Raw genomic sequence first — 11,100 nt, 5'->3', positions numbered from 1 at the left:
AAAATAAACCTGTTTTTTTAGATATGTTTTTGTGTGAAAACAGGGTGGAAAAGAAACTGGTCTTCCTGCAGAACCACAAACTCTCTGAGTGTTAATAACAGTCTACTTTTGACTGAAGCAGAAGTTTACTGATAGAGGTTTTCAATTTAACCTAACAGATAAATTTCCATTTCGATACTGATGATCTGCAAAGGTTCTTGGGGGTCAGAGCCTATCCCAGCAGTTTGTGGGCGAAGGGTGGGGTTTATCCTGGAGAGGTCGCCAGTCCGTGGCAGGGCCAACACATATAAACTGACTGATTATAAAAATGTTCATCCCCAGTTTTCAGTTCGATTTAAGTGTGGAAGATTTTTTGTATCTTCAATTTAATTCTAAGTGTTCTGAACAAATTCTACTATTAAATAGTCAAAATGTTTTCTAATGAAGCTGAATGTGCTCTTATATACTTTTTATTGTTTCTTTCATGTCCTCCTGAGATCAAAGACAGAATTCTAGGGACAAATAAATACACCATCAAAGCCCTGATGATATCATCATGAATTCTGACTTGGATCTGGAGGCTCTTGCTTTAATCTTGACTTTGATCTGACTCATGTTTCCTGACAGGTTGCTGTTTCCACTCCAGAGCCAACAGTAGTTGATCCTATCAGACCAGTCTGATGAACTCAGCTTTTCACTTCATCAATGGAATCACTAATGTGAATATGTTTTGCTTCATGATGTTGAGGGAGGGTTTGTTCAAATGATTCTAGGAGAATCAATGATGACATCAATATTTAACATGAACATCAATCACGAACGACTTGTTTGAACTGAACATACTGGATACTGTGGTGCCTGATGAGGACACAACTGTGGTACAAAGTTGCAAAAGAGGGTTTTTGGAGGGAGATTTAGAAAAGATGGTTTCCAAATCAAATCACTTGTTACAAGGGAAAGTCTGCACATCAACACACACACACACACACACACACACACACACACACACACACACACACACTCCCAGTGACTAACCCATATTTTTCATCCCCTCCTCTCCTCCCCGCACATTTTGGAACTGTCATTACCATTACTTGTTGCCCTTTGTAGTTTGGCCTTGGTTTTCAGTCTCTCTGTGTTTCCACAGATCTACTGGAGCTCCATCTCTCTGCTCCAAGCGCCACCTTCATTGCCCTCCTACCCCCCTTTTTTCCCTGCTTTTACACCGGCCTGCACTCCCCTCCCATGAACCAGTCTGCCATCAAATCCCCCATCAAGCTTGCTTGGTTTTTCTATGGAGTTTTTCCTCAGTTGATGTGAGGGTCTAAGGGCAGAGGATGTTGTTATGATGTCATTGTGTTTAACACAAATGTTTGTGAAAACAGGCTATACAAATAAAATTGCCTTGACTTAAACCACCACTGGAGGATTGAAAAAGATTCCACATGTTGGTCAACCAGAGAAGCTTCAACTGGTGAATCACAAAACCATGCATTAAGGTCAAGCTGCATTATCTGCTGTGGCCATTAGCAGGGGAATTAGCTCAAATGGTAGAGCGCTCGCTTAGCATGCGAGAGGTAGAGGGATCGATGCCGTCATTCTCCAGAAGACTTGAGCTTCTTCTGTTGTTGATCAGAGGAGCTGCTGTGTGAAGAATGCTAACATTTGTCCACAAGTTTGAGAAAGTATCACCCTGCTACTAGAAATGTGAATGAACACGTGCTCAGGTCAAAGCCGGAATGAAACCAGTGACTTCGAACCACCCACATAGTGAAGGAGTTCATCCTGCAGGTTGAGGGCAGCTTTTAAATTCCTTCAACATTGATTACGTTCCTGTCTCCTGCTTAATCACCATCCAGAACCTGGTCAAGTGGAGACTAGAGTTCAGGAGGTGATGTGACGGCTTGTTGGACAACTTAGCATCCAGAGCTGTACAGTCTGAGATCCCAACTCCACACCATCGAGAGCCTCTTGAATAATGTCCTCAAGCAGCAGTCCCTGTTTTTCCCTTGGCTGGACACGCTGCACCTGGATGGCCCCGCAGCTCTGAGAATCCAGCAAATAGTGTTGCTCTCGGCTCATCTGATGTCCATCCTCTCCTGCGTATGTCGGTTGTGGAGAAGGGGAGACGGATTTCTTTTCCTCTATTCTCTTCAGATGACCTTCTTGTGTGTCAAACTACTTTGCTCAAAGAGCTCCCTGACCCAGTGGCTACGGGTGCCTCGACCTCTCTGGAGCAGCCCGTCCTGAGTGGATCCAACGGTTTCCCATGGGAAACGCTGTGGTTGTCTCTCTCCTCTTGCTGTCTCCAACTCTGAGAGCGCTTCGACTGGCCCTTCACCATAGTCTCTGCTGCTAGGTGGAGCACTGGTTATGACGAAAGCCAGTGGTGACATCACCTCTAGCTGAGACTTGCCGGTTGATACTGCTTCATTAAACTGTGCTGCCTCTGCCACTGCCCTCGCTGGTGAGGCTGACAGCAGGTTTTCTCTCTCATCTGAACTCTCTGTTTACGATGGTGGCTGAAATCCTGGTCATTGGTGATTCAATCATCAGGTCTGTTGAACTCCGAGTTGCTACCACCAACTGTCTTCCTGCTGCCAACGTTATGGACGAGATCAAACTGTCCCCAGTACTCATCGATCTCCACCCCTCAGCTCAAATTCTGATTATACTGGTGTGCAACAATGACGTCATGAAGAGGCAGTCAATCACACTTCATGACCAACTCAAGTCTCTTGTAATTTCAATTCTGTGTTTCTTCTGGCCCCATCCCTGCTCCTTCCAAATGCAGGGAGCATTTCAGCCGTCTTTACGGTCTGCATGAATGGCTGAAAGACTTCTGGACTGCAACTGGTTCTGGTTTCATCAGCAACTTTGACTGTTTTGGACCGATCCTGTCCTTCACAGATCTGATGGCCCACACCCCAACATGAAAGGTGTTTGACAAAACTTCATAAAGTTCATTGCTTTTCATTCTGATTGATGCTCATGTCAGCATGACCCTGAACTAGTAGCCACTCCCACTCAACATGAAGAGCATCTTTCCTCCCTCAATAATTTACCTGCCACCATACAGGTGTCAAGTACTCCAGTACATTACACAGCAAGACTGTCAAAAAAATCTGTTAGTATGTGTTTGCACAGGTTGGTTCTGTCTGACTTGATTACTATTAAAATACTTCCTGCTAGTCAGTTTAGTCACTCACTTTCAAAGGGTTGTCTGTGGAATCTAAGAGCCATCTTTAATTGGTAATGATTTTATTTTAGCACATTTTATTTTCCTTGTTGAAACTTGGTCAGGGTCTGAAGTTCCTCTCATTCAGGCGTCCTCATGGTCATAGTTTTTGGAATAATCTTAGGCTCTCCGGTTTTCCGGGGGGGGGCTGCTTCACTTGGATAAATGCTGAGTGGAAATGGAAATCCTCAACAGTGTGATCTCGTTATCACACAAGTTTTAAAAAACGGACTCAAAGTGAGCTGGGTAGGACGCTGTCACAGAAGCTGAATGAATGAGTAGGTTCTCTTTTTCATCAGAATCTCGCAGGCACAGAGGTACATGAAACACCACCTTCATAAACCACATGGAAATTATTTCGATGGCCGCAAGACCATCAAAAAAGTGACTCAAACATTGCAGAAGGAGGAACATGAACAGTTTATAGGAATGGCTTCATGTTGAAGTCCTCATTAAATCCTTTTGATGCTGGAGTACCCAATGTCTTTATCCAGAATAGTTCCCTCCTGAGGAGTAACGTTTCCACATTCCCACCTCTGCGAGGGGGTTTGATGGATTCAATCCCGATGTATTTTAATGAGGTGACCCCGTGACGGGCTTCTGTGAAGTGGACAGAGCCTGGACTGGAAGGGTCCTGGTTGGTCACATCTTAGACCTTTGCTGTCTTTATGTGTGCGTCTCTGTACCATGTGTATGTGTGGTGTACTTTGCGAGGTTTCCCACATGACTCCCGACTTTATGTGGGCTGAAATGTTTAACGTCGGCACAGGTCTCATTCTGCTACAGAGGTTCATCCAGACTCTAAATTGACCGTAGGCATGACTGGGAGAGCCAATGGTTGTCTGTCTATATATGTTAGCCCTGCCATGGACTGGTGACCAATCCAGGGTGAACCGCACCTCTCGCCCAAAGGCTGCAGGGATAGGCTCCACCCCCCAAACCATGGCAGATAATCAGTATAGACATGGAAATTGATCTGTGAGGTTGAAGGACAAATACCTTTATAAATTTCCATCCATCCATTGTCTTCCACTTATTCCTACTTTAAGGGTCGCAGGGGGCTGGAGCCTATTCCAGCATCAACGGGTTCACCCTGGACAGGTTGCCAGTCCATCGCAAGGCCAACATAGAGAGACAAACAACCATTCACAGTCACTTTCATATCATACGGTCAATTTAAACTATCAATAAGCCAAGTGCCCAATTGCATGTCTTTGGATGGTGGGAAGAAGCCGGAGGACCATAGAGAACCCACACAGGCACAGGGAAGACATGCAGACTCACACAGAAAGATCCCATGCCTGAGCCAGGAGTCGAACCCAGAACCTTCTTACTGTGAGGCAACAGTTTTGACAACTGCACCACCATGCAGTCTCCTTCAAAATATATAGTGACATATTTATTTAATTCATATATATATATATATATATAAATAAACTTCTGCTTCAGTCAAAAGTAGACTGTTTAAACACTCTGCAGTTCTGCAGGAAGACCAGTTTCCTTTCCACCCTGATAAACATCTCCAAAAAATCAGGTTTATCTTGTCTTTTCATTTAGCAGAGGATGGTTTTGATCCATCGACCTCTGGGTTATGGGCCCAGCACGCTTCCGCTGCGCCACTCTGCTCTACGGTTCCATGAACAGGCTTTGCTTTAGGAATGCAGGATTGTGAAAAGAACAGGAATTTGAGTTTTGAATGTTTCACCGTTTGTCTCTGAAGCAGGAGGTCTTGCCATCAACCTGCAGGATGAACTCCTTCACGATGTGGGTGGTTTAAAGTCACTGGTTTCATTCCAGCTTTGACCTGAGCACGTGTTCTTCACATTTAGCACGGTGATACGTTCTCACACTTGTGGACAAATGTCAGCATTCGTCACTCAGCAGCTCCTCTGATCAACAACAGAAGAAGCTTCAGTCTTCTGGAGAATGAGGGTATCGATCCCTCTACCTCTCGCATGCTAAGCGAGCGCTCTACCATTTGAGCTAATTCCCCTGCTAATGGCCACAGCAGATAATGCAGCTTGACCTTCATGCATGGTTGTGTGATTCACCAGTTGAAGCTTCTCTGGTTGACCAACATGTGGAATCTTTTTCAATCCTCCAGTGGAGGTTTAAGAGATGACAAATATGTTTTAGCCAGTGGGCATCTGATGTCAATGCGACCTCAATATGATTTCAAACGTTGATATCAAAATGAAATCATGATGTGGTCAAAAACCTAAATCAACATGATGTCAAAGTTTGACATTAATTTGATTATTGTCAAATTTCTGCCAAATAATGATCAAATTGATCTTATTTTGATATTGCTTTGATGTTAAGATTCTTTTGTGCTGAAGCCAAATCATGATATTGATGTTATTCTGATGTTTCAATGTGATTCTTTCAACTTTCAGCCATACAATATGATGTTATTTTGACATCATTTGAATGTCAATATAGTATTGCAAGTAGAATTGCCTTCCTCTAGACTTTGTCTCACTGAAGGATCTCTATCAGGATTAAAAGAAGAAGATCTTGTGATTCCAGTTCAAAGCAATAAAATAAAGCTTGAGATCCATGTCGTTTTGCAGTATTGCATGAGTGCGAGTGGCAGTGCTACATTTTCTTTTTCTACAACAGGTTCCACCTGAGAATATCTCTCAATGATCAAGCATACATGTATGCTCAAAACATTTTATTTTCTATTTTACACAATTTTTTTTACAAAAACTTTTTCAAAACACAAATAAATTTCAATCAATCTATCAATCAATCACAGCTGCAGGCCTGCACCCACCCCCACCTTTTCTGTCCGGTGCTGACCGCAAATATATTGCAATCCTGGACACAATAGCAGCCTCAGTCGCGCCAGGCTCTGACTTCTGAATGGCGTCTGAAAAAAGCAAATTTTACAAGTGTTGAATAAAATGAGTTTTTTGATTGAGGACCTAACATTTATCAAAACAGGGTTTCCCCCAGAAATTAGGCATAGCCTGGCGATGGGGTGGGGGGGTTTCGTGATCGGTCCTCAAGCAAACAACAGCTCACCGCAGGGGACGCTAGTGGCTATAATGAAGCCCACCCAAACTGTTGCGCACCAGCTTTTCCTGACAGGTGGCCCGCCTTGTTTAAAATGCACTGGGGGGAAACCCTGCAAAACAACTTACACTGCTCAAAAAAATAAAGGGAACACTAAAATTATACATCCTAGATGTCTTTTAAGGAAATGTTCTGGTTGAAAATCTTGATTAATCAAACAGCAGAATGTTGAGAGTGTTGAGAGTAAAATAACAAAAGAATGTTTTATGTAAAATGAAATTATCAACCCATGGGGTTCTGGATTTGGAATCCTGCTCAAAATGAAAGTGGAAACTCAGAATACAGGCTGATCCAACTTCAGTGGAAATTCCTCAGGACAAGTCAAAATGAGGCTCAGGAAATGCCTCTGATCACCAAACATCATGACTGGCAAATTCGCCATTGGCGCTCTTTTTTCCTCAGAGAGCAGGTTCCCACTGAGCACATGTGACAGATGTGACAGAGTCTAGAGACGCCATGGAGACCACTACGCTGCCAGCAACATCATCCAGTGGGACCAGTTTGACTGTGAGTCAGTAATGTTTTGGGGAGGCATTTCCTTGTAAGGCCATACAGCTCCCCTTGTGCTTGCCAGAGGTACCTTGACTGTTGTTAGGTACCAGGATGAGATTCTCAGACCTATTGTGACACCATATGCTGGTGTATTGGCCCTGGGTTCCTTCTAATGCATAGCAATGCCAGGCCTTGTATGGCTGAAGTTTGTTGGCAGTTCCTGCATGATGAATGCATTTATGCTTTGGACAGGCCTGCACGTTCCCCAGACCTGAAACCAATTGGACACATCTGGGACATCTCCATCCGTACACCAAGGCCACAATGCACCCCAGACTGTCCAGGAGCTGATGGATGCTTACATCCTGGTCTGGTAGGGAGAGAATTTTTTTGTCTCATCAGGAGAATGCCCAGGCATTGTAGGGAGGTCACACAGGCACAAGGAGGCCACACACACGACTGAGCCTCATTTTGACTTGTCCTGAGGAATTTCCACTGAAGTTGGATCAGCCTGTATTCTGAGTTTCCACTTTCATTTTGAGCAGGATTCCAAATCCAGAACTCCATGTGTTGATAATTTCATTTTACTTTTTTTTTTTAAAAACCTGTCCTGTTCAGTAGCTGAGGCAAGCAGCATCAATGTTCCTGGTGCCTTGTTGTACTGAAGCAGTTTTATTCTGTATAGGAGGAATCTGATAAACTCCTCCTATTGCCATTTATGTTTAATTTTATTAGGAATGGTATTGGTTCATTGATGAAGCTACCGGACTGAGGCTCAGGAGTGGACAGGAAGAGAGAACAGGGACAGGACAGCGAGGACAAGGGGGAGGGGGGAGACAAAAACAACAACAGCAATAGAAGAAAAAAAAACAACAACAATAAAAAACACAAAAAACAAACAAAAAACAAATAAACAAACAAAGAAAAAGTAACAACAACAAAAACAGAAAGAAAAAACATTGGTTGCAGAATTTCCGGTGCAGGCTTACCATTTGGTTTAATATAATTTTAAGATAAATGTCTGAGTGTGTGTTTATGGGTCAGCTTTGCGCCCCATGCGTGTATGTGTGTGTGCTACGGTTTGTCTTGGATGCTGTGCGTAGCTGGCTGTAGCTGATGTGGGGGAGCCAGGACATCCCACCCCCAGTCCAGGATAGCAGGTAGGTCAGGACCAGGCCACCAGAGCACCCAGAAACCCCCAGGACACGGGGAGCCCCAGGCCACCCCTCCCCCAGGAAACAGCCACAGGCCCAACCCATGCCAGGACCCTTAGGAAAGCATAGCAAGCATTTCATTTTACATTAAACATTCTTTTGTTATTTTACTCTCAACACATTCCCCTGTTTGATTAATAAAGATTTTTCACTGAAACATTTCCTTAAATGACATCTAGGATGAATTATTCTAGTCGTCCCTTTATTTTCTGAGCAGTGTATTTCAACAACAGGCGATGCACAAAAAGAGATTCACAAAAGGAGATTCTACTTACCAATCATGACCTGGCAAAGGCTCATTGCTCTGAAGGCACCCTTGCCATTACCGCCATCCATATTGAGCCCCGCCATTACCCTATTTGTAAGGACTCTGTCGAACACATACACATCAAGGTTATTAGTTAATCATGATCAACTGCAGTTTAACTGCTGCAATTTTTCTAGGATTAACTGATAAAGAACACAGCTAACCTCTTCATGACGTTGCTGACATTGTCACGGATGCCACTGCCACCAATCTTGATCATTTGAGCAGTCTGAAAAAATAAGTTTCCAACATTATATTAAATATGTATAAATACACTTCCAGGTGTTACTTTGAAGGGGACAACACAGATACTTGGACAAACACACACAGACACAGTCATACATATTTGTATATATGTATATATGAAGAGCTCTTTTCCAAAATGCAACACAAGCCAAATTTTTGTAAAAAAATGAGTTTTTGGTGCAACAGTATTTTGTTGTGTACTGATCCTTCTACCTGCCCTATCAATGTTTCATGCCAGAAATTTCAAAGTACAGTTCCCCAGCAAACCCAGTAGTGATTCTGAGTAAATAAGTTTAAAAAAATTATATATTTATAAAATAAAAACCTACCATCCCTTTTCTTTCGACATCCAATTTCAGCTGTCTGTTAAGATTGTGAAGCTCTTCCATAGAGTCAATGACTTCGAGATGAACGAGAGAGTCTTTGGGCACAGACTGCTTGCCAACTTTGGACAGTTTTGCTCTGATGTCCGAGAGCAAAAAAAGCACTCTCTTTTGGAACTCTGAATGTCAGACCAAAGACAGCAATGTCAGTTCATGTTCGGTACCCCATGCAGTATTTTCTGTTTAGTACACACTTACTCTTCTCTTCCATGGGGAAGGGATCTCCTCTCTGGGACCTTTGGTAGCCTGATCTTGACCCTGACCTGCAGCGGTTAACCTTTGTTGATGGGGACCTGCTGTGTGGTATTGGCATTGACACGGTCCTTTTGTGTCTCGAGCTGCACAATTATGGAAAGAACTATAATCACTATTATTTTGATTGCTATTGAAATAAAAGATATGATTATTCACTCTTTGAATGTGCCTATTCATTGATAAACTTTTAAACAGTGGGGTTTGGTTTTTCATGATTTTGAGCATCAAAAGAAATGTTTGGGAAAAAAAGCCCCCTAGCTTGGCTTCTGCTTCTCCCCTCCTCTACACTCATCAACCACTGTATTTATTCATTAAAGGATAACTCCGGCTGGGTTCCATGTAAGGCTCCAAAGCTCAAGGTCCCTGAGTGCTACAACAGGAAAAGTTGCAAGGAGAATCTGTCCTGGTGGGTCGGAACCCTCCCGCAGCCAACTGTGCTACATTGTCGCGAAACGGGGAAAGCTATGGGGGCAGCTTTTTCTAATCGCAAGTGTGGTGTCTCAGGTCTACCCTGGATCTCGATTCTACCAGCGCATGTGTCTGAAAAACAGCTGTAACACCGCTTTCTCTCATCAACAGAGTTAATACAGGCTCAGGTTTATGGAGCTGCTGGATGTTCTGAAGCCTGTGTTGTGATATTTTTAACATACCGTAAATTCCGGACGATACAGCGCACCGTTATGTAAGCCGCAGATGCTTATTTGTTAAACGTGTTAAACGTCACGCATCTGCTGTTTCCTTGGCGCAATGAATGCACCATCATTATTTTGCGTTTCGTATTGAATACGGATGGAAGCCGTGAGTCACATACGTAGAGTTCACTACCAGTAAAACACCATGGACGTCCGCGCGAGCAGCAGTGAGGAAGATTGTATTTGTAATGCACCCACAACGTTTAAGTCGTATGTTTGGAAACACTACGGATTCGCAAAGAACAGAGGGAAGGATTGACAAAACGTCCGTCATTTGCAAAGAATGCCGCGTTAAGAAGCCGTACAATGGCAGCACGACAAATATGCAGATCCACTTAAAAAGAGTGCACCACATCACCGACAAATCTCCCGCCACCTCCCCCGCCTCCCCGTCTAGTTCCTCGTCGGACACAGGAGAAAAATCACGCAAAACGGGTCAGGATCAGAAAAGTGTCGCCTCTTATTTTGGGGGTCCTCTCGCAGCAAACTGTGACCGCGCAATGGCTATAACTAAGGCCACTGCTTATTTCATATGCAAAGACCTCCAGCCTTATAGCGTGGTGGACAATGAGGGCTTCAGACAGCTCGTGCACGTTTTGGAACCCAGGTATAAAATACCAGACAGGTCTGTCTTCACTTATAAACATATTCCCGATCTGTACAACACAGTGAGACGTGAGATTATTGAGTCGCTGAACAGTGCACAAAGAGTCGCGCTTACAGTGGATGGGTGGACGTCTTGCGCTACTGACTCATATATAACAGTGACGGCACACCACGTTGACATGGAGTGGGAAATGCAAAACTTCGTTCTCCAGACCAGAGTTTTCCGTGAGTCGCACACCGGAGCAAATCTTGCAGAGTTACTGCGCGACGTTAGCCGCGAGTGGAACACTGGCGACAAGAAGCCAGCGTTAGTCACGGATAATGCCACTAACATGATACTGGCTGGGTCTGGTGCAGAAATGAAGCCGCATGTGCGATGCATAGCGCACACACTTAATTTGTCCCCGCAAAGAACATTTAAAGTAGACCAGGTGAAACCTATCCTGGTGAAAATAAGGAGAGTCGTTACATTTTTTCACAAAAGTACCAAAGCATCTGATGCTCTCCGTGATCAGCAGCACAACTTGGGTCTGGCACACCACAAGCTAATCCATGATGTTTCCACAAGGTGGAATAGTTCCCTTGAGATGTTGGAGCGTTATTGGGA

At 43.8% G+C, this 11,100-nt stretch overlaps 2 non-coding genes across 2 annotated transcripts; both read right to left on the bottom strand.

Annotated features, from left to right (window-relative positions):
• Positions 1–4,771: 4,771 nt before the first annotated feature.
• On the bottom strand, positions 4,772–4,843 carry trnam-cau (transfer RNA methionine (anticodon CAU)). The gene has a single exon. It is a non-coding gene; the product is annotated as a tRNA-Met (tRNA).
• Positions 4,844–5,137: 294 nt separating this feature from the next.
• On the bottom strand, positions 5,138–5,210 carry trnaa-agc (transfer RNA alanine (anticodon AGC)). The gene has a single exon. It is a non-coding gene; the product is annotated as a tRNA-Ala (tRNA).
• Between the last annotated feature and the right edge of the window lie 5,890 nt (positions 5,211–11,100).

Source organism: Aulostomus chinensis, chromosome 15, assembly GCF_037954235.1.
Source record: "Aulostomus chinensis isolate RoL2024-O1b breed Wild chromosome 15, RoL_Achi_v1.0, whole genome shotgun sequence".
NCBI classification, from domain to species: domain Eukaryota; kingdom Metazoa; phylum Chordata; class Actinopteri; order Syngnathiformes; family Aulostomidae; genus Aulostomus; species Aulostomus chinensis.
The sequence above is the reverse complement of the archived record's forward strand: the minus strand, read 5'-3'. Positions and strand labels throughout refer to the sequence as shown.